Raw genomic sequence first — 23,607 nt, forward strand, 5'->3', positions numbered from 1 at the left:
AAATTACAAAAATTAGCCAGGCATGGTGGTTTGCACCTGTAATCCCAACTACTTGAGGGGCTGAGGCAGGAGGATCACTTGAGCCTGGGAGGTAGAGACTACAGTGAGCTGAGATCATGCCACTGTACTCCAGCCTGGGTAACAGAGGGAGATCTTGTCTCAAAAATAAATAAATAAATGAAAGAGAGAGAGAGAGAGAGAGAGAGAGAGAGAGGGAGAGAGGGAGGGAGGGAGGGAGGGAGGGAGGGAGGGAAAGAGAAAGAGAGAGGAAGAGAGGGAGGGAGGGAAAAGGAAAGGAAAGAAAAGAAAGAACATTTGTTACATCAATGAACAGCAAACAGCAGCAGCGACAACAGTTTCATTCCATACTATGTTCTGGAGACTATACTGAGCACTTGGTTCAGTAGGTAAAGAACAGGTACTGCGTTTGAAATCCATCTTTACTATCTGGGCAACTCCATGCATCTTGGGTAAATGTAATAACGGTACAAACTTCACTAAATAGCAGTGAAGAATGAAGAAGAAAGAATGGCGTATAAAAAGCATTCTAAAATTAGCAAAAACTGTGTACCCCTGCTATTTAAAAAAATTCTTAAAGTGAAAAGCTGAAATCACTCAGTTTTTTTTTTTTTTTTTTTTTTTTTTTTAAGTGTATTATACTCACTAGTAAAGTTAGGAACTAGATTATCATCCAGGAACAAGGGTGTATGGGTTAACCTGAATCTTTCAACTTTTGAGAACTTCAGTGAATTCAAGAACTTCCAGAAACTGAATACAGAATCTTGTATATACACACATGTACATCTTTGTGTGGGGGGGGGGGGGCTTGCTTCATTCACTTTTTTTTTTTTTTTGAGACAAGAGTTTTGTTCTTTTGCCCAGGCTGAAAGTGGCACCATCTCGGCTCACCGCAACCTCTGCCACCAGGGGTTCAAGTGATTCTTCTGCCTCAGCCTCCCAAGTATCTGGGACTACAGGTGCCCGCCACCACACCTGGCTGTTTGCATTTTTAGCAGAGGTGGGTTTCTGCCAGGCTGTTCTGGAACTCCCAACCTCAGGCGACCCACCGGCTTCCCAAAGTGCTAGGATTTCAGGTGTAAGCCACTTGCTCTATTTGAAAGCAATCTGTCCTCTACAGAGCATAGTCAGTGTGTTCTTAAAACACAAATCCAGGGAGGCCGAGGTGGATGGATCTTTTGAGGTCAGGAGTTCGAGATCAGCCTGACCAACGTGGTGAAACCCTGTCTCTACTACAAATACATCAGCCAAGTATGGCAGCACACGCCTGTAATCCCACCTATTTGGAAGCCTGAGCAGGAGAATCACTTGGAACCGGGAGGTGGACATTGCTGTGAGCCAAGATAGCACCACTGCACTCCAGTCTGGGCAACAGACCAAAACTCCATCTCAAAACAAAACAAAAAGTACAAATTTGGACATATTATTCCTCTACTAAATACCCCCTATCTGTTCTTTATTACACTCAAATTCTTTAATTGTGACCTACAAGATCCTTCATGACAACCTGGCCCATTAACCAAACAGGACCTCCCCTGACTATCCTGGTTCAAGTGTATCCTGCCATTCCCCATCTTTCTTCTCTTTACTCAGCTTTACGGTTTTCATAATAATTTATCACCATTTGAAATCATATTACGTATCTGCCTAGTTAATGATTATTGCCTGCCTATACCACTAGGTAGTATGCTCCAAGAAGTTCAGTTCAATTCAGTTCACCCTTATAAGCCCTGCTGCCTTTAAGTATCTAGCATTTGGCAGGCTCTTAAGAGCTATTTCCTGAAGGAGTAACATATGGTATCTGGGCTATCTGGCAAGTGGTGAGTTCTAACAAAAGTTATCAGTGCAGTCAGTCGTTTATGAACCACACTATGCCAAGAGACTATACTCAGGAATAGAACACTGACAACTATGGAAAAACTGTAAGATCAGCTTGGAGTAATTGTTGACTGGCAGTCACCTAAGGAGCAGCCAGAATAAAGGTTGGCTGGCAGTCAAAGTCATGTAACAGTTCATCAAACAAGTCCCAAACAGACCAGCTAATAATACCTAATTAAAGCTATCACAGAATTCTATGTCAGAGGTATTTCCAAAGTCAGATTTACTACTATTGTTTGGCATTTCCCTTCATAGTTGTTTTATATTACAAATAAAACCAAACACATTCTTGTTCATCTGCTTTGTCACCATAAATGGTTAAATATTTTCTACCTACTCACATATCCAATTGGTCCTAAACATACACTGCTGAAATAAAAAAGACTTTTAAACTACATGGCTCCTGCTAAAGAAATGTAAAAATGTGTTTTTAAACATACATAAAGTCATGTAGAATGCAAAAGAATGTACAAGAACAGAAGGATTTCAAATATAGAGAAAACATAGTTCCACTTACAAGAAATATAACAATTTCCAAATATTTGGAGGACATGTCTCCAAACAAAAATGCTTGCTTTTTTTGTTTTTTGGAAACAGGGTCTTGCTTTGTCGCCCAGGCTGGAGTACAGTGCTGCAATCTCAGCTCATTACAACCTCTGCCTCCCAGGTTCAAGGGATCCTCCCACCTCAGCCTTCCAAGCAGTTGGGACTATAGGCACGTGCCACCATGTCCAGCTAATTTTTGCATTTTTTTTTTTGAGACGGAGTTTCACTCTTGTCACCCAAGCTGGAGTGCAATGGTGCGATCTCGGCTCACCGCAACCTCCGCCTCCTGGGTTCAGGTAATTCTCCTGCCTCAGCCTCCCGAGTAGCTGGGATTACAAGCACGCACCACCATGCCCAGCTAATCTTTTGCATTTTGAGTAGAGACAGGGTTTCACCTTGTTGACCAGGATGGTCTTGATCTCTTGACCTCGTGATCCACCTGCCTCGGCCTCCCAAAGTGCTTGGATTACAGATGTGAGCCACTGTACCCAGCCCCAAAAATGCTTTCTTAAGCATAACTATGTAATACTAGTTGTAGTTTAGATTCTTGGATGTTAATTTAAAATACTCTCATAGGGCCAGGTGTGGTGGCTCACATCTGTAATCCCAGCACTTTGGGAGGTCTAGATGGGAGGACTGCTTGAATCAAGGAGTTCAAGACTAGCCTGGACAACAGAGCAAGACCCTGTCTCTAAAAGTAAAATAAAACAGTCTTTATTTATACAGTATATAAACTGTCAACCACAGACCAACCATTCAATAGAAATGAAAAGAAAAACAAATACAAACTTAAAGTCTTTGTTTCCAGTAATTCTATAACATATAAATGCTAAAATGTGGGAAAACTGCTACAATGACATGTTTGCAAAGGATTCTATGCTGGATTTGCTATGGGCCAAATACAGTAGGCCATAATGTAGTCTTAAGAATACTTTCCCCGGCCAGGCACGGTGGCTTATGCCTGTAATCCTAGCACTTTGGGAGGTCCAGGCAGATGGATCACAAGGTCAGGAGATCAAGAAAATCCTGGCTAAATGGTGAAACCCTGTCTCTACCAAAAATACGAAAGTTAGCTGGGCATGGTGGTGTGCACCTCTAGTCCCAGCTACTCAGGAGGCTGAGACAAGAGAATTGCCTGAACCCGAGAGATGGGGAGGTTACAGTGAGCCGAGATTGTGCTGTACTCCAGCCTGGCAACCAAGCCAGATTCTGTCTCCAAAGAGACAGAGACAGGGACAGGGACGGGGACGGGGATGGGGATGGGGGGGGGGCGAGGGAGATACTTTTCCCAGCCAGGCACGGTGGCTCACGCCTGTAATCCCAACACTTTGGGAGGCTGAGGCCCAGGAGTTCAAGACCAGCCTGACCAACATGGTAAAAACCCCGCCTCTACTAAAAATACAAAATTAGCCAGACATGGTGGCACACACCTGTAAACCTAGCTATTCAGGAGGCTGAGGCAGGAAAATTGTTTGAACCCCGGGGGTGAAAGTTGCAGTGAGCCAAGACCATGCCATTGCACTCCAGCCTGGGTAACAAGAGTAAAACTCCATCTCAAAAAAACCAAATTCATTTAAAAATAATAAGATAAATAATACTTCTCCCATTTCAGTAAAAGAATGAAGCCAATTTCTCAATGAATAAAAACAAGAGACTGTTGAATGTCAAGTTTTACAGGCAGCCTAGACAACATAGGGAGACACCATCTTCTACACACACACACACACACACACACACACACACACACACACGCTGGGTATGGCATGGGCCTGTAGTCCCAGCTATTGGGGCGGGGCCAGGGAGGTGGGAGGCTGAATTGAGAGGATGGCTTAACTGGGAAGTTGAGGCTGCAGAGGGCCATGATGATGCCACTATACTCCAGCGTGGGTGACACAGCAAGACTGTTTCAGGAAAAAAAAAAAAGTCAAGAATGCATTCTTGAGGAATTCCACAAACAAAATGCACCAAATATAGCCAAAAAGTTTTCTGCTACCCAAGTGGAAAGCTATGAAGAAAGAAACAGAAGCAGGAGGACACTGATTTTCATCTCCTGCTCTTTCAAGAAGTAAGATTCATTATCTTTTAAAAAGTCTGAACGTTGGTAAGGCAAGACACAAGTCCTGCCCATAATACTGCACTTCTTTCCTAGGTAGCAAATCAAATGACAGATAAAAGCACAATATCTACCACTCAACCCCCAGGTGTCAGCAGAGAACTCACATTCTGCTGGCTAAGGCAAAGAGGTATACTGTATTTCCAGAGAGCCTGCAGAGTTCTGAGCACTATTCCCATAATCCTCGTATTTCAATCTACGCAAAGCCCCATGGGTTTAAGAAACAGATTATACAGCAGGCAGGAACACTCCTAGGTATGCAAACATGTTAAGGAACAAAATAAGAAAAGAGTAAATATAGGGACCATACTATCTTTGCCAAGAAGTGATTTGTTTAAAAATTTAAAAAAAGAAATCCAGTTTATCTCCTTGTGCAATTCCTAATAAATTGCTGAGAAGTGATCTTATACAGGACTCTTATATAATTTATTCTGATGCTCATAATCCAGAAAAATACAAGGTTGTGATAAAAGCATTTTCAACTCAACACAGTCAATTCAGCTTTCTTACCCTGTGGTCCACTCTGGAAATAATTTCAGTGAACTGTTGCATTCAGAGGCATTTCTAAAAATGAATATATAGTGCCAGATTAATAAACTGTAAATTAGACAGCAAACTTTCAAAAACCCTGGAAAGGTTTTGCTGTTGGTTTTTCTTTTTGAGTTTATCATATCCTGTAAAAAAATAAGAAAGCACAACTATGGTCAAGGTGTAAGATTATCAGGGAGCAGCACACATACAAAGTACAATGAAGTAGCTTCAAGACAAGTCAAATGTGGAAAGACAATTATTAAAATGTTACTATCTGTACTTAGGGTATTATTTTAAGTGATTTGAATTCTAATATTTTAAGGTACATCTGTCACATTAAAGCTAAATCTGAGGCATAGATGTTTGACTGGAAATGTTATTTTACCAACGTCTAGAGAACTTAAGCTTTCTCATGGGTTGTACTGCCGCAGCAACTCTCCTGAAAAATGAGAGTAGATTCCTTTGGACAGTGGTAAGAATTATCACAATTCTGACTAATGCAGTAAGCTTCTCAGGAGTTAAGTGTACAAGAACTACAAGTCCTAAAATTTCTGTCCAAAAGACAGTCAAGAAGCAGCTGGACAAACTTAAGGTTAAGGATGACTTTGTTGCCGGGTGTGGTGGCTCACACCTGTAATCCCAGGTAGAAATATAATAAAGATATTACCGATTACTTTTAAGTCCTTTTTTTATTCTGAGACAGTCTTGCTCTGTCACCCAGGCTGGAGAGCAATGGCGTGCGTGATCTCGGCTCACCGCAACCTCCGCCTCTGGGTTCAAGTGATTCCCCTGCCTCAGCCTCCTGAGTAGCTGGGACTACAGGCACACACCACCAACGCCTGGCTAATTTTTGTATTTTTAGTAGAGACAGAGCTTCATCCTGTTGGCCAGGCTTGTCTCAAATTCCTGACCTCAAATGATCCACCCACCTTGGCCTCCCAAAGTGCTGGGATTACAGGCGTGAGTCACCATGCCTGATGTTTTAAGTCATTTTTTAAACTTCATTCCCAAAATATTCTCCCTAAAGTTGGTAACAAACAGATAAATTCTCCATGTAATCATTAGACTGCTGAACTACAAACCATGAGTCATTAATTGTGAATATTATTAGGCAACACAAAGGAATTTCTATACATCAAAATAACTCAGGCACTGCCCTCTAGAGTTAAAATCCTGTTGTAATATTATCTGGCTGCCCTGAGTTTCTCCTTGGTTTCAAAGCAGAGGGAAGAGGAGGAACTGGCAGCAAGCGCTTAGAAAGTCTGTATCTGGCATGATAACCTGAATACATTAAGGTACTTTTTTTTTTTTTTGAGACGGAGTTTCCTTCTTGTAGCTCAAGCTAGAGTGCAATGGTACGATCTTGGCTCACTGCAACCTCCGCCTCCTAGGTTCAAGCAATTCTCCTGCCTCAGCCTCCCTAACAGCTGGAATTACAGGCACCTACTACCATGCCTGGCTAATTTTTTGTACTTTTAGTAGAGACAGGGTTTCATAATGTTGTCAAAGGGGCAGAGCCCATTGAGGCCTATGATAAAAAAACATATATATCACAATTAAAACTAGAAACAAGCTATTTGTGAAATTGCTTTGCAATCTGATAGCCAGTCTGGTCTCGAAATCCTGACCTCAGGTGATTCACCTGCCTCAGCCTCCAAAAGTGCTGGGATTACAGGTGTGAGCCACCGCACCAGGCCAGGTGCCTATTTATTTATTTAGAGATGAAGTTTCGCTTATTACCCAGGCTGGAGTGCAATGGCACAATCTCAGCTCACCACACCCTCCGCCTCCTGGGTTCAAGCGATTCTCCTGCCTCCCAAGTAACAGGGATTACAGGTATGCGCCAACATGCCCAGGTAATTTTGTATTTTTAGTAGAGAGAGGGTTTCTCTATGTTGGTCAGGCTGGTCTTGAACTCCCAATCTCAGGTTATCTGCCCATCTCAGCCTCTTGAAGTGCTGAAATTACAGGCGTGAGCCACCACACCTGGCAAAGTGCCAGTATTTTTAATTTTTTTCTTTTTTCTTTTTTTTCCCCACCCACCCCCAGTACCAGTATTTTTAAACAGCATTTTCCTTACTGACATCTGAAGCTTAAGATTTACTTGTGTTTCTTTCTCCTCCTACTTGACACATTTCTTAGTATGTGAGGATTAATATATGAGAAGCCCATAGTTTTACACGGGAGATGGTAAATGTTGCCAATTATTTGTTAAATAAGCAATGATTATTTGACTGAAATAGATTAGATCAAAAATTGATTAGAAATGATGTTCTATTGCCGGACACGGTGGCTCATGCCTGTAATCCCAGCACTTTGGGAGGCCAAGGTGGGCAGATCACTTGAGGTCAGGAGTTCTAGACCAGCCTGGCCAACATGGTAAAGCCCCATCTCTACTAAAAATATAAAAATTAGCCAGGTGTGATAGCAGATGCCTGCAGTCTCAGCTACTCTAGAGGCAGAGGCAAGGAGAATCACTTGAACCTGGCAGGCAGACATTGCTGTGAGCCGAGACTGCGCCATCGCACTCTAGCCTGGGTGGAAAGAGAGAATCTCCATTGGGGTGGGGGTGGGGGGGAAGAAATGATGTTCTATTGATTACAACAATCAGGAACCCTGGCTGGGTACAGTGGCTCAACCCTGTCATCCCAACACTTTGAGAGGCTGAGGCATGAGGACCACTTGAGCCTAGGAGTTTAAGACCAACCTGGGCAACATAGTAAGACCTTCTCTCTACAAAAAATAAACTAAGGCTGGGTTCGGTGGCTCACACCTGTAATCCTAGCACTTTGGGAAGCCAAGGCAGGCTGATCACTTGAGGTCAAGAATTCGAGACCAGCCTGGCTAACATGGTGAAACCACATCTCTACTAAAAATATAAAAAAATAGTGGGGCATGGTGGCATCTGCCTGTAATCCCAGCTACTTGGGAGGCTGAGGCAGGAGAATCGCTTGAACTCTGGAGGTGGAAGTTGCAGTGAGCCGATATAGTGCCACTGCACTCCAGCCTGAGCAACAGAGTCTCTGTCTCTAAATAAATAAATTTTAAAAATGCAATAATTAGGAACTCATCTAAATAGCTCTCAAACCTCCAGCCTGAATTTTTCTGAGTTTAATGCCTAAAGCTCTTAATCACTATGTTACTGTATTCCAAAAATTAAACTCCAGGTTCCAAAGCACAGATCACCTGTGAAAAACCATGTTTAACTCTCATATTACTTGGGGAAATAAAGATTTCCCCATATTAACAATATACTATCATATTCATTTACTCTTTGTAAATCTTCTCAGATTCTCAGAGATCTTCCATAGAGCCTATGTGGGGCAATTCTAGGTGTTTTACCCATTAAGTCTGTAATTTGGAACCCTATAAATGACATCAACGCAATCCTAAATCACCTCATTAACCAATGCAACTTTTTGGAAAATATCTCTCTCTACCTAGATTTATCATTTCCTCAAAAAGCTTATTTCTCTAGGAGAGAGAAGACAAGATTTAGTATCAGGCCAGTGCAGTGGCTCACACTTGTAATCCCAGCACTTTGGGAGGCTCAGATGGGTGGATCACTTGACGCCAGAAGTGTGAGATCAACCTGGGCAACGCAGCAAAACTGCATCTCTACTAAAGACACAAAAACTAGCAGGGCGTGTGCCTGTAATCCCAGCTACTTGGGAGGCTGAGGCAGAAGAATCACTTGAACCGGGACGTGGAGACTGCTGTGAGCCAAGATCGTGACACTGCACACCAGCCTGGACAATAGAATGAGACTCTTAAAAAAAATATATATCAAATACAAAAGAAAAAATACCAAATACTATGTATAACTTAAAGCTGCTTAATGCTTAAGAGGAATATGAAATATACTATTTGATTGTTCTTTAAGTAAAACACAGGTAAAGGCAGCTCTATTAATTACGTGTAACATAGAATTTTATGTGAAGTGAATGCCAGTTCATGTTTTACTTTATTTATTTTGAGATGAAGTCTCGCTGTCACCCAGGCTGGAGTGCAGAGGCGTGATCTCAACTCACTGCAACCTCTGCCTCCGGGGTTCAAGCGATTCTCCTGCTTCAGCCTCCTGAGTAACTGGGATTACAGGCGTCCACCACCACAACCGGCTAATTTTTTTGTTTTTTTAGTAGAGATAGGGTTTCACCATGTTGGCCAAACTGGTTTAGAACTCCTGACCTCAGGTGACCCACCCACCTCAGCCTCCCAAAGTGCTAGAATTACAAGCAGGAACCACCACATCCTGCCTCAGTTTATACTTTAATCATTTAAAATATTGTAACACTATAAGTATCTTTCTGATAAATGAAAAGATTATAAAATAGATTGAGGATATTGAGGAGAAATAGTAGAAATGAAATAAACTAGGCTGGGCAAAGTGACTCATGCCTATAATCCCAATACTTTGGGAAGCCTAGATGGAAGGATGGTTTAAGCTTAAGAGTTTGAAACCAGCTTGGGCAACATAGTGAGATCCCTATCTCTACAAAAAACTAAAAACCAGCCAGGCATAATGGCAGGTGCCTGTGGTATCTGCTACTCAAGAGGCTGAGGTGGGAGGATTGTTTGAGTCCAGGAGGTCAAGGCTGCAGTGAACTATAATCTCACCACTGCACTACAGCCCGGACAGAGCGAGACCCTATCTCAAAAAAAATTTCTAACGTGAAGGTAGGATAGAGCCAAAATTACCTTAGAAAATCCTCTTAATCTCCCATTAAGTACATGGCCTGTATTTAGGGTATATACTCTATCTCTCTATCTCTGTTTGGTTTCTTCCTCTTTAAAATAAGAATAGCAATATACCTATATTACCTGGTTGTTGAGAAGATTAAATGATTTAAAGTAAACTCTTTAAAGAACCCAACCAGTAGTAGCCAATCAAAATAGACAAGCTATTATTATCATTAGGAACAACTTTTTTTTTTTTTTTTTTTTGAGATGGAGTTTCACTCTTGTCGCCCAGGCTGGAGTGCAATGGTGCGATCTCAGCTCACTGCAACCTCCACCTCCCAGATTCAAGCAATTCTCTTACCTCAGCCTCCCGAGTAGCTGGGATTACAGGCATGCGGCACCATGCCCTGCTAATTTTTTTTATCTTTAGTAGTGATGGGGTTTCACCATGTTGGCCAGTTGGGTTTCAAACTCCTGACCTCAAATAATCCACCTGCCTAGGCCTCCCAAAGTGCTGGGATTACAGGCATGAGCCACAGCGCCTGGCAGGAACAACTTTTTAAAACAGACTTAGAGCTTCAGGATAGGTGGTGTGCCCAGGGAGAGCATGGAAGCTCCAAGTCCCTTCCTCCATACCTCGCCCTATGTGTATCTTTATCTGCATCTTTTGCAATAATATCCTTTATAATACACCAGCAAACCTCTGCCACTGCCATAAGAATTTGCCTGTGGCCCGGGGCAGTGGCTCAAGCCTGTAATCCCAGCACTTTGGGAGGCCAAGACGGGTGGATCACGAGGTCAAGAGATTGAGACCATCCTGGTCAACATGGTGAAACCCGTCTCTACTAAAAATACAAAAAATTAGCTGGGCATGGTGGCGCGTGCCTGTAATCCCAGCTACTCAGGAGGCTGAGGCAGGACAATTGCCTGAACCCTGGAGGCGGAGGTTGCGGTGAGCCAAGATCGTGCCATTGCACTCCAGCCTGGGTAACAAGAGCTAAACTCCGCTCAAAAAAAAAAAAAAAAAAAAAAAAAGAATTTGCCTGTGCTAACATACCGGTATGAGGAGAATGAGATGGAAAGAGAACTACTCCAGCTTCCCAGGGATCTGCAGTGATGGGATGAGCTGCCTCAGCTGCCCCAGCCTGAAACAGTCATATGGAGAAGCCCAAACTACAGGAGAACTCCACTTGACCCACAAACTCACAAGGTTATCAAGTGATTGTTTATTTGTTTGTTTTTTTGTAGTTGTTTTGAGACAGAGTCTCGCTCTGTCACTCAGGCTGGAGTGCAGTAGCATGATCTTGGCTCACTGCAACCTCCGCCACCCGGGGTCATGCAATTTTCCTGCCTCAGCCTCCAGAGTAGCTGGGACTAAAGGTGCACACCACCAAGCCCAACTGATTTTTTGTAGTTTTAGTAGAGATGTGGTTTCACCATGTTGGCCAGGCTAGTCTCAGACTCCTCTGCCTCCCAAAGTGCTTTGGTTACAGGCTTGAGCCACCACACCTGCCTGATTGTTATTTCTTTAAAAAATGAATGTTCGGCCAGGTGTGGTGGCTCATGCCTGTAATCCAAGCACTTTGGAGGCTAAGGCAGGGGGATCACCTGAGGTCGGGAGTTCAAGAACAGCCTGACCAACATGGTGACAAGCCCCGTCTTAAAAAAAAAAAAGAATCTTTACACAAAGAATCATACTCAACTGTGAGATGGTCCAACTATAAGGCTTTCGAGAATTGAGAACGATGAAAAAGTTCACTTTCTTCAGCTGCAATCAAAACCTGTCCTGAGAACATATACTCAGGGTGAGGAAATATGGCTAAAATTACCTGTGCTGTTAAAAAAATACTCATTGGCACAGCAAAAAACGTTAAACAATCATATTGTAATGCAGTTATTATGTGAATTAACTGAATTCATTCCTCCTCTAAACTCTACCTTCTTCAGTCCAGCCCTGGTAGGTCTATGTGACAGACTGAGTGATCAGTTTTTTCATTTTTATTTATTTATTTTTTATTTTATTTTATTTCAGATGGAATCTCACTCTGTCGCCCTGGCTGGAGCACAGTGGCATGATCTCTTTTCACTGCAATCTCCACTTCCCTGGTTCAAACAATTCCCCTGCTTCAGCCTCCCAGAGTAGCTGGGATTACAAGCATGCACCACCATGCCTAGCTAATTTTTTTGTATTTTTAGTAGAGATGGGGTTTCCTGGCCTGGAACTCCTGACCTCCTGCAATCCTCGCACCTCAGCCTCCCAATGTGCTGGGATTACAGGCGTGAGCCACCACGCCTGCCTAATTATTTTTTTTTAAATGAATCTTTACAAAGAATCACACTCAACTGTGAGATGGTAGAAATATAAGACTTGTGAGAATTGAGAATGATGAAGAAGTTTGCTTTCTTCAACTGCAATCAAAACCTCGCCGTGCACGGCTGGGTTATCAGTTTTAAAATTACCCCAAATTTGCCTTTCAGCTGGAAACACCACCTTCCAGTAATTCATCAAAATGACAAACACAAAGGAAAAGAGGAGAGACACCTGATATATGTACTCTAGGATATTAAAAAAAAAATGTGGGGCTAGGTGTGTGGTGGTTCATGCCTGTAATTCCAGCACTTTGGGAAGCCGAAGTGGGTGGGTAATCCCAGCTACTCAGGAGGCTGAGGCAGGAGAATAGCTTGAACCCAGGAGACAGAGGTTGCAGTGAGCCAAGGCTGCACCACTGCATTCCAGCCTGGGCAACAAGAGTGAAACTCCATCTAAAAAAAAAAAAATTTGGCCATATACATGCAAATCCACAAGAAACATGAGATACAATAGACATTGGGGGAATGAGTACTGCTCAAAAAGGAATGTCCCACAAACATTACCATGACAAAACTAGAAGAGCCTACGATGTTACCCACTATGCTGCCAATTTGTTGTTAAACAAACAACGGCAAGATTCTTGCCAAGAGAATCAATGTGTGTATTGAACAAATTAAGCACTCTAAGAGCCAAGATGGGATGAGAAGAAGAAGAAAACCAGGCCGTTGCGGTGGCACACACCTGTAATCCCAGCACTTTGGGAGGCCGAGGCAGGTGGATCATGAGGTCAGAAGACTGCGACCATCCTGGGCTAACACGGTGAAACCCCGTTTCTACTAAAAATATAAAAAGTTAGTGGGCATGGTGGTACACACCTGTAGTCCCAGCTACTCAGGAGGCTGAGGCAGAGGGTGCAGTGACCTGAAATTGCGCCACTGCACTCTAGCCTGGGTGAAAGAGCGAGACTCCATCTCAAAAAAAAAAAAAAAAAAAAAGCTAGGCATGGTGGCTCACACCTGTAATCCCAGCACTTTGGGAGGCTGAGGCAGGCAGATCACCTGAGTTCAGGCATTCAAGACCAGCCTGGCCAACATGGTGAAATCCTGTCTCTATTTAAAATATAAATATAAAATAAGAAAGAAAACCAAAGAGAAAGGCACCTGGGTTCAAGGGAAGTGACACCCTGTTCCACTCAGAGAAGCACACTTTGTAAGAACCAATGTAAAGGAGCCTGAGCTGCTGCAACTTTTTCCCTATGAAATCATAATAGTTATAAAAAAAATAATAAAAATTAAAAAACTTGGCTGGGCATAGTAGCTCATGCCTGTAATCCCAGCACTTTCGGAGGCCAAAGAAGTAGGATGGCTTGAGCCAAGGAGTTCAAGACCACCCTGGACACACAGCGAAACCCCGTCTCTATTAAAAAAATTAAAAAACTTATTAGCTGGGTGTAGTGGCATGCACCTACAATCCTAGCTGCTGGGAAAGCTGAGGTGGGAGGAATGCCTTAGCCCAGGAGCTGGAAGCTGCAGTGAGCAATTATTGCACCACTGCACTCTAGCCTGGGCAAACAGAACAAGACCCTGTCTCTAAAAGGGGAAAAAAAAAAAAAAAAAAAAAAAGACCTCTGGACTATGACAGAAAAAAAAAGTATCAAGCATCCTTTAGGGAATAAGCATTTTGTTCTTTCAAAAAAAAAAAAAAAAAATTCAGGCCAGGCATGGTAGCTCACCCCTGTAATGTCAGCACTTTGAGAGGCTGAGGCAAGCAAGACTGCTTTAGACTAGAAGTTTGAGACCAGCCTGGACAACATGGCGAAACCCCATCTCTACAAAAAAATCAGCCAGGCACATGTGTGTCCCAGTTACTCAGGAGGCTGAAGTGGGAGAATCACCTGAGCCCAGGGAGGTCCAGGTTGCAGTGAGCCATGATTGTGCCATTGCATTCCAGCCTGGGCAACAGAGTAAGACCCTGTCTCAAAATAAATAAATAAAAAAAATTCAAATGGTCACAACACTGGGGAAAAAAAATCACTTACACACATAAAAAGTTTCTGCTGAACAAATATGCTCAAATGCTAGTTTCCTAACCAGTCCAAAAGGGCACTCTCACGTACTGCAAGGTGATGTGTATGTGTCAATATTTTGAGTTTCCTCACCCCTCTTTCTCAATTTCTGACCACAAACTGGTAACTTCATCAGATGACTGCCCAGAATAAACACATATGAAGAAATAAGCCACTCTCCTCTTCTAAAAGTTAGCAGGGGCTGTACAACTTTACAAAACAGACTCCAGCATTTTAAAAGGGTAACTAACTTAAAAAATACAAGTTAAAAATGAGCTGGTTCAAAAACAATTCTGCTAAAACAATCAGTTCCACAGTGAACAATAATACCTGGAGCCAACTTTATTTTTAACTCTCTCCACAAATGAGCTTTGAAATTATTTTTATTTTAAATCACTTTGGACTCTTTTGTAACCCAAGCTTTTCTTTTCACCTTCAAATCAGTTTTTTCATCTAGTCAGCAACTGCTACTTTTTAAAATGAACAGACTTGTATACAAAGTACATCATCAACACAAGTACCAAAATACACAATGTACAAATAAAATATGGTTTAGGGATGTTTACTCAGATGGCCAAGTAACAGTGGAGTTTAAAAAAAAAAAAAAAAAGCTACATAATGAAGTGGGAAGAAAGGGGGGCAAAAAAATCACCCAGTTACCTCATCTTGCTAAATTTAATCATCTGGAAACACTAACATCTTGCATATTCAACAAGTGGTTAAAAAAATTAGCCCTCTCCAAAGATAAGGACACAGAATATAAGTGAATCATTCATTCTACACATTGGCATCACTCATTTGGGCAGAGGAGATTTATCCTCAAGAGAAGAGGTATTTCCCTATGTTTACATCTTACCAAAGCAATTTCAAGAAGTAACCATCTGTAGTAGCCGGATGTGGTGGTACATGCCTGTACTCCTAGCTACTCAGAAGGCTGAGGCACGAGAATCGAATGAACCTGGGAAGCAGAGGTGGCAGTGAGCCGAAATCATACCACTGTCCTCCAGTCTGGGTGACGGAGTGAGACTCTGTCTCAAAAAAAAAAAAAAAAAAAAAAAAAAGTAACCATCTGATTCAGCCAGCTCTCCTACTACACTTCCTTCTGGAGTCAACGGCTTTCAAACAAAAAGATTCCCCAGTCTTCAGTGGTGTTCTCAATAGTAAACTTCGTTTTAACAACTTCTAAGAGCTATAGTAAGACACCTATAAAACTGATGGCATTTGTTTTTCAGAAATTACTTTTAACCAACTTTTCAATAATGATTTTCTCAAAAGAAGGACATGTTTAAAATATTTCCCTGGCCAAGCATGGTGGTTCATGCCTGTAATCCCAGCAATTTGGGAAGTCAAGGCAGTAGGATGGCTTGAGCCAAGGAGTTCAAGACGATTCCAGACACCAGAGTGAGATCCCATCTTTATAAAACTAAAACAAAATTAGCTGGGTATGGTGGTGCATGCCTGCAGTGTCAGCTACTTAGGAAGCTGAGGCGGGAGGGTCACTTGAGCACAGGAGATCAAAGCTGCAGTGAGCTGTGATCATGCCACTGCATTCCAGTGGGGGATAGGAACTCAAACACACACACACACACACACACTCTTACCTTTCACTGTTAGTTACACCATTAATTAAAGGTATAATTTACCTTGCTACTTTGCCAGAGAATAAAATAGTAAATAAAACACCAAAATGTAACGTAGGGTCAGATGCAAAGGCTCACACCTATAATCCCAACACTTGGGGAGGCTGAGGCAGGAGGCATGCCTGAGCCCAGGAATTCAAGACAAGCCTGGGCAACATAATGGGAACCTCTTCTCTACAAAAATAATATTTTTTAATTAGCTGGGCATGGTAGCCATGCCTACAGTCCCAGCCACTTGGGAGGCTGAAGAGGAAGGATTGCTTGAGCCCAGGAGGTTGAGGCTGCAGTGAGCTGTGACTGCACCACTGCACTCTAGCCTGGGTGACAAAATAAAACCCCATCTCAAAAAAGAAAATAAAACCTACATAACTATATACCAAAGCATTAAAGAACTACATGCATTTTCTGGCCAGGCATAGTGACTCACACCTGTAATCCTAGCACATTGGGAGGCCAAGGTAGGCAAATCACCTGAGGTAGTGAGTTCAAGACCAGACTGACCAACATGGAGAAAAGCCATCTCTACTAAAAATACAAAAATTAGCCAGGCTTGGTGGCGCACGCCTGTAATCCCAGTGACTTGAGAGGCTGAGGCAGGAGAATCACTTGAACCCCGGAGGCAGAGGTTGCAGTGAGCCACGATCACACCACCGTACTGCGGCCTGGGCAACAAGATCGAAACTCTGTCTCAAAAAAGAGCTACATGTATTTCCTATATCTTGTTATAATCCATCATCCAGTATAGGACCTTGCACAAAATTAGGTACTCAAATATCTGCTGAATAAAATATTAATGGAGAAAAAGCAACAATTACAATATTTATCCTATCCTTTTTTCAAGAATACCAAGTCACTATCACATATAATCTAAAGAACCAGAATGCCTCTCTACAGACTGTAACCTGGCATAGAATGAAAGGAAAATAAGAATAAAGAGCACCATTCATTCAATGATTTCTAAGAATCTGCTTTCAACTGCCAGCTGCTTTGAGAAATATAAAGTCCAGGAAGACATGGTCCTTGCATTCCAGGACCCCTTAAAGTAGGAGTAAAAACCACCACCGTTTAATAAAAGTGGAATATGTGCTAGGCACTGGGCTAAGAGCTTTCAGGAAGACAAGCAGGCCTACAACAAAATATGAAATTAAGGATAGCGAGGATTCTTAAGAAAAATACTGTAAGTATTTGAAGTGCGGAAAGGTCACTTCTAGCTTGAGTGGAAGAAGAGGTAGACAGGATATTTCATTGCAGTATTCGAGCTTGAAGGGGTAACATTTCAACAGACTAACACAGAGATAAAACAAAAGCTGAAGTGTGTCCAGGGAATAAGCACAGACAAATAGGTAAAGAAATGAGCCTGATGAAGGGTACATACAGCCTTTCTTCATTTTAAATCTTCATATTTAATGTCCTTACAAAGGCACTCATTATATATAGCAAGCCCTTCCACTTCTAAAATGTTTACCTTGCTTTGTTTTTTTTTTTTTCTTTTTTTTTTTTGAGACAACGTTTTGCTCTGTCACCAGGCTGAAGTACAGTGGCGCAATCACAGCTCACTGCAACCTCCACCTCCTGGGTTCAAGCAATTCTCCTGCCTCAACCTCCCAAGTAGCTGGGATTACAGGCACACGCCACCATGCCCAGCTAATTTTTGTATTTTTAGTAGAGACGGGGTTTCACCATTTTGGTCAGGCTTGTCTCAAACTACTGACCTTGTGATCCGCCCACCTTGGCTTCCCAAGGTGCGCGGATTACAGACATGAGCCACTGTGCCCAGCCTGTTTTTTTTTTTCTATAGCACTTAAACATTACATAAATTAGAGGGGGGTCTTTTAACTCCTTCTTTATCTTTTCCTTTCCTTCTCCAAATAACCAATTATTTTTCGGTGTCTTCCTCCATGCTTATAATCTCATACTGATATATATATTTTGGCAATAATTTATTTTCCCAATATACTCATTTTTTAAGATACCCAAATTGATCACAGAATACATGTTCAAAGAGGGAAAGAAAAATTAGAAATATGGGCCAGACATGGTGGCTCACACCTGTAATCCCAGCACTTGCAGAGGCTGAGGCAGGCAGATCACCTGAGGTCGGGAGTTTGAAACCAGCCTGACCAACAAGGAGAAACCCTGTCTCTACTAAAAATGCAAAATTAGCCAGGCGTGGTGGTGCATGCCTGTAATCCTAGCTACTCAGGAGGCTGAGGCAGGAGAATTGCTTAAACCCAGGAGGCGGAGACTGCGGTGAGTTGAGATCATGCCATTTCACTCTAGCCTGGGCAACAGCGTGAGACTCCGTCTCAAAAGAAAAATTTAAAAATAAAATAAATAACTGCATAAAACTGTTGCTGGCTGGGTGTGGTAGCTCATGCTTATAATTCCAGCACTTTGGGAGGCTGAGGTGGGTGGATTGCTTGAGGCCAGGAGTTTGAGAGCAGCCTGGGCAACAGGGTACCTCTACTAAAAATACAAAAAAGTAGCTGGACATGGTGGCACAGGCCTGTAATCCTAGCTGCTTGGGAGACTGAAGCAGGAGAATCGCTTGAACCTGGGAGGCGGAGCATGCAGTGAGCTGAGATCTTGCCATTGCACTCTAGCCTGGGTGACAGAGCGAGACCTTACCTCAAAACCAAACAAAAGAAACCTGTTGTACACACTGTACTACTATTGAAATTTTACAGCCACCTCTTCTTACTATTGCAATGAACTCAACTGTTAAAAGTTGCAAATATCCACTTAAAAGGCCTTGTGTCCCTGTGAGCAGTTGGTCTCTCCAGTAAATTCCTATTGAAGTAAAAAGTGATATCTCTTGGCCAGGCACAGTGGGGTTCATGCCTGTAATCCCAGCACTTTGGGAGGCCAAGCTGGTGGATCATTCAAGGTCAGGAGTTCGAGACCAACTTGGCCAACATGAGGAAATTCCATCTCTACTACAAATACAAACATTAGCCAGTCATGGTAGCAGGCGCCTGCAATCCCAGCTACTAGGAAAGCTGAGGCAGGAGAATTGCTTGACCCAGGAGGTGGAGATTATACTGAGATCACACCACTGCACTCCAGCCTGGGCAACAGTGCAAGACTGTGTCGCAAACAAAACATAAATAAATAAAAGTGATCTCTCATGAGTCTTGTGTATTTTTCATCATGTACAGTGCAATACTATAAACTTTGAATAACACCATGGGACCCATATAAAGGGTCACTAATAATGCTGGAATTGCTTCCAAGAAGCAGACATGTCATGACGTTATAATAAAAAGTTGAGGCTGGGTGCTGTGGCTCATGCCTGTAATCTCAACACTTTGGGAGGCCAAGGCGGGCGGATCACCTGAGGTCAGGAGTTCGAGACCAGCCTGACCAACAAGGAGACACCCTGTCTCTACTAAAAATACAAAATTAGCAAGGTGTGGTGGCACATGCCTGCAATCCCAGCTATTTGGGAGGCTGAGGCAGGAGAATTGCTTGAACCCGGGAGACAGAAGTTGCAGTGAGCTGAGATTGCGCCATTGCACTCCAGCCTGGGCAACAAGAGTGAAACTCCATCTCAAAAAAAAAGTTCAACTGCTTGACATATACAGCAGATTGAGGTCTGCAGCTCCAGCTGTCCACCATTTCAGACAGACTCTTCATCTTTTTCTTTACCTTTTTTTTAAAAGAGACAGCATCTTGCTCTGTTGCCCAGGCTAGAGCACCACAGCACAATCATAGCTTACTGCAGCTCCAACTCCCGGGCTCAAGCAATCCTCTCCTCAACCTACCAAATAACTGGGACTACAGGCGCATACCACATGCATAACTAATTTTTTTGTAAGAGATGGGGGTCTCACTATGTTGTCCAGGCTAGTTTTGAACTCCTAGGCTCAAGTGATCCTCCCTCCTCAGCCTCCCAAAGTGCTGAGATTACAGGCATGAGCCACAGAGGCTGGCCCTAAATACATTTTAGAATAAGTGTATGAAAAAGGCCAGGCACCATGGCTCATGCCTATAATCCCAGCATTTTGGGAGGCCAAGGCAGGAGGATCACTTGAGCTCAGCAGTTTGACATCAGCCTGGGCAACATGGCAAAACCCCATCTCTACAAAAAATACAAAAATTAGCTGAGCGCAGTGGCACACACCTGTAGTCCCAGCTACTCCGGAGGTTGAGGAGAGATGGCTTGTGCCTAGGAAGTCAAGGCTGCAGAGCCGAGATCATGCCAGTGCACTCCAGCCTGAGCAGCAGAGTAAGACTCTCACTCACAACACAAAAAAAAGGGTATGAGAGTATAAAGTACCTACAACCATATGTATCAACTTAATAGAAAAACTTATTTTATTTTTGCCTATTTTTTTTCTTAGACCTCACAAGGATGAAAGAAAAACAATATTCTTTTTAAAAAGATGTCATTAATTGTGTAATTAATTTGTCTCTTTGAAGAACATTATATACAAATTTAAGAGGAAGGAAAAACCCATCAGCTCCAAATATAGCCACAAATGTAATTTCTTCCGGTTTGCCCATTAGATCTAATTAGCAATAAGAATCAAAGGAAGACCAGGTGCAGTGGCTCAAGCCTGTAATCCCAGTACTTTGGAAGGCTAAAATGGGAGGATCAATTGAGGCTAGGAACTCGACACCAACCTGGTAAACACAATGAGACTCCCATCTCTAAAATAGTAAAAATAATAATAAGTACAAAAAGAAAAGCCTACAACCACTTCACATTCATTAGGATTGTTATTAAAAAAATTAGAAAAAATAACAAGTGTTGGAAAAGATGAGGCAAAACTGGAACCCTTGGGCTTTGCTGGTGGAAAATGTAAAATGGTGCAGTCACTGTGCAAAACGACTTGGCAGTTCCTCAAAAAGTAAACACAGAACTACCATATGACTAGTTATTCTACTCGTATGCATATCCCCCAAAGCACTGAAAGCAGGGGCTCAAATAGATACTTATACACTAATGTTCACTGCAGTATTATTTATAACAACCAAAAAGTGGAAACAATCCAAGTGTCCATCACTGATGAGAAGATAAATAAAATGTGATATACTCAAACAGTGAAATATTATTCAGCATAAACAGGCATAAAATACCGATACCTGCCACCACCACATGGATAAACGTCAAAAACATGCTAAGTGAAATAAGCTAGACAATAAAGGACAGATAATGTATGACTCCCCGTAACCAGAACAGGAAAATTCATAGAAAGTAGAGGCCGGTGCAGGTTCTCACGCCTGTAATCCCAGCACTTCGGGAGACTGAGGCAAGTGGATCCTTTGAAGTCAGGAGCCCGAGACCAGACTGGCCAACATGGTGAAACCCCATCTCTACTAAAAATACAAAAATTAGCTGGGCGTGGTGGCACCTGCCTGTAATCCCAGATACTCCGGAGGCTGAGGCAGGAGAATTGCTCCAGCCTGGGAGGTGGAGGTTGGCGGTGAGCCAAGATCGCGCCACTGCACCCCAGTCTGGGCAACAGAGTGAGACCCTGTCTCAAAAAAACAGAAAGTATGATAGGGATTACCAGGAACTGGGGATAGGGAGGAATGAATTATTGCTTAATGAGTACAGTTTCTGTTTGAAGTAATGAAAAAGTTCTGGAAAAGGGAGTGGTGATGGTTTTAAGACATTGTAAATGAATGTAGTTAAATGTCACTGGGTTGTGTATACACACACACTACCCCCAACCACCCCCACTACAACCTTACAAGCACAACCTAGGGGTCCATTTTGCATTGTGAGACAGTACTAGATAACACTAGCCAGGGAAATCACAATCTCTCCTCTCACAATCACACTATAACTCTAGACCAGACTAAGGTCAAAAATGGTAGAAGAGTATCATTCATCCCCCCATTCTCTCTGGGTATAACTTTCTTCCCTATCTAAAACCTATGAATGTAGAAGGCAATAGCCAACATGGTAAGAGTTGCTTAAGCTAAAGAGTCTGTGCTGCTAAAGCAGGCAAATGCCATCAAGGAGCTAGCAGGCAGAAAACATAGAGCACTCTACATACAATGCCCAACAGAGGGAGAAGGTTAAGCAAGGGAACTCCTGCAACAGATAGGTCCTAAGTTACAAAGTTCTAAGTTTGAATTTAGTAAGTATATCCTCTTTACTGTAAGCATTTTGTGTAAAGGCAGTAGAGAAAAACTAAATCCATAAGTGATTAACCTCTGATTAATGTTTGGTGTGTAAGACAAGGTTTTAAGAGCTGGAGATATTGGAGTTGAACTTCCATTTAAAAAAAAAAAAAAAAAAAGAAAGAAGGCCCAGCATGGTGGCTCACGCCTATAATCCCAGCACTTTGGGAGGCTGAGGCAGGTGGATCACGAGGTCAAGAGATCGAGACCATCCTGGTCAACAAGGTGAAACCCTGTCTCTACTAAAAATATCCTGTCTCTACTAAAAATACAAAAATTAGCTGGGCATGGTGGTATGCGCCTGTAGTCCCAGCTACTCGGGAGGCTGAGGCAGGAGAATCGCTTGAACCCAGGAGGCAGAGGTTGCGGTGAGCCAAGATCATACCATTGCACTCCAGCCTGGGTAACAACGGCGAAACTCCGTCTCAAAAAAAAAAAAAGAACTGGAGATACATAAACAAGAGTAAGACATGTCCTACTGGAGATATATAGACAGGAATAAGACATGCCCCGCTTTTAAACAGATACAAGATATCTATACAAAAAAGTCAACTCAGCCACCGTGATGGCTCGCTCATGCCTATGATTCCAGCACTCTGGGATGCTGAAATGGGTGGATCATCTGAGGTCAGGAGTTCTAGGCCAGCCAGGCCAACATGGCGAAACCCTATCTCTACAAAAAAGACAAAAAGTAGCCGGGCATGGTAGCAGGTGCCTGTAATCCCTGCTACTGGGAAGGCTAAGACAGGAGAATTGCTTTAACCCGGGAGGCAGAGGTTGTAGTGAGCTGAGATCATACCATTGCACTCTAGCCTGGGTAACAAGAGGGAAACTCCATCTCAAAAAAAAAAGAAAAAAAAAGAATTAATATTTCCCTCTGTGAAAGGAAGCTAGGTAGATGGGGAAAAAGGGGGAAGGAAGAATTACTCTGCACAACACATAACTTTTCTTTTTTTTTTTTTTTTTTTTTAACGGAGTCTTGTTCTGTTGCCCAGGCTGGAGTGCAATGGCACAATCTCAGCTCACTGCAACTTCCGCCTCCCAGGTTCAAGAGATTCTTCTGCCTCAGCCTCCTGAATAGCTGGGATTACAGGCACGCACCACCACACCCGGCTAATTTTTGTATCTTTAGTAGAGGGGAGGTTTCACCAAGTTGGCCAGGCTGGTCTTGAACTCCTGACCTTGTGATCTGCCCACGTTGGCCTCCTAAAGTGATGGTATTACAGGTGTGAGCCACTGCACCCAGCCTGTACAACATATCTTTCTATATCTGTTAAATTTTGTGATATGTGACTTTATTACTTACTCAAAAAAAAAAAATAAAATTTAATTATTTTCTTCCCTCCCCTCCACAAAATCTAATTCTTAAGAATTTGCAGGACAGGAATGGTGGCTTACACCTATAATCCCAGCACTTTGAGAGACCAAGGTGGGCAGAATACAAGGTCAGGAGTTCAAGACCAGCCTGGCCAATATGGTGAAACTCCTCTCTACTAAAAATACAAAAATTAGCTGAGCGTAGTGGCACACACCTGTAATCCCAGCTACTTGAGAGGCTGAGACAGGAGAATTGCTTGAACAATGCTCGGGAGGCAGAGGTTGTGGTGAGCCAAGATTGCACCATTGCACTCCAGCCTGGGCAACAAGAGCGAAACTCTGTCTCAAAAAAACAAACAAAAATACAAAAACT

The 23,607-nt window shown here is 42.7% G+C and overlaps 1 protein-coding gene across 13 annotated transcripts in view; it reads right to left on the reverse strand.

The window, feature by feature from the left end:
• The window catches only part of RAF1 (Raf-1 proto-oncogene, serine/threonine kinase), an 84,699-nt gene that overhangs the window by 53,542 nt on the left and 7,550 nt on the right, over positions 1-23,607 (reverse strand). For 6 of the 13 annotated variants that reach the window (XM_078351676.1, XM_035273683.3, XM_035273681.3 and 3 more), the window contains exon 2: positions 5,066-5,119. The exons of the other annotated variants lie outside the window; for them this stretch is intronic. The gene's annotated coding sequence lies outside the window, so the exon portion shown is untranslated. The remainder of the gene's footprint in view (positions 1-5,065; positions 5,120-23,607) is intronic. 13 annotated transcript variants of the gene reach the window in all.

This window comes from Callithrix jacchus, chromosome 15, assembly GCF_049354715.1.
Source record: "Callithrix jacchus isolate 240 chromosome 15, calJac240_pri, whole genome shotgun sequence".
In the NCBI taxonomy this organism is placed as follows: Eukaryota; Metazoa; Chordata; class Mammalia; order Primates; family Cebidae; genus Callithrix; species Callithrix jacchus.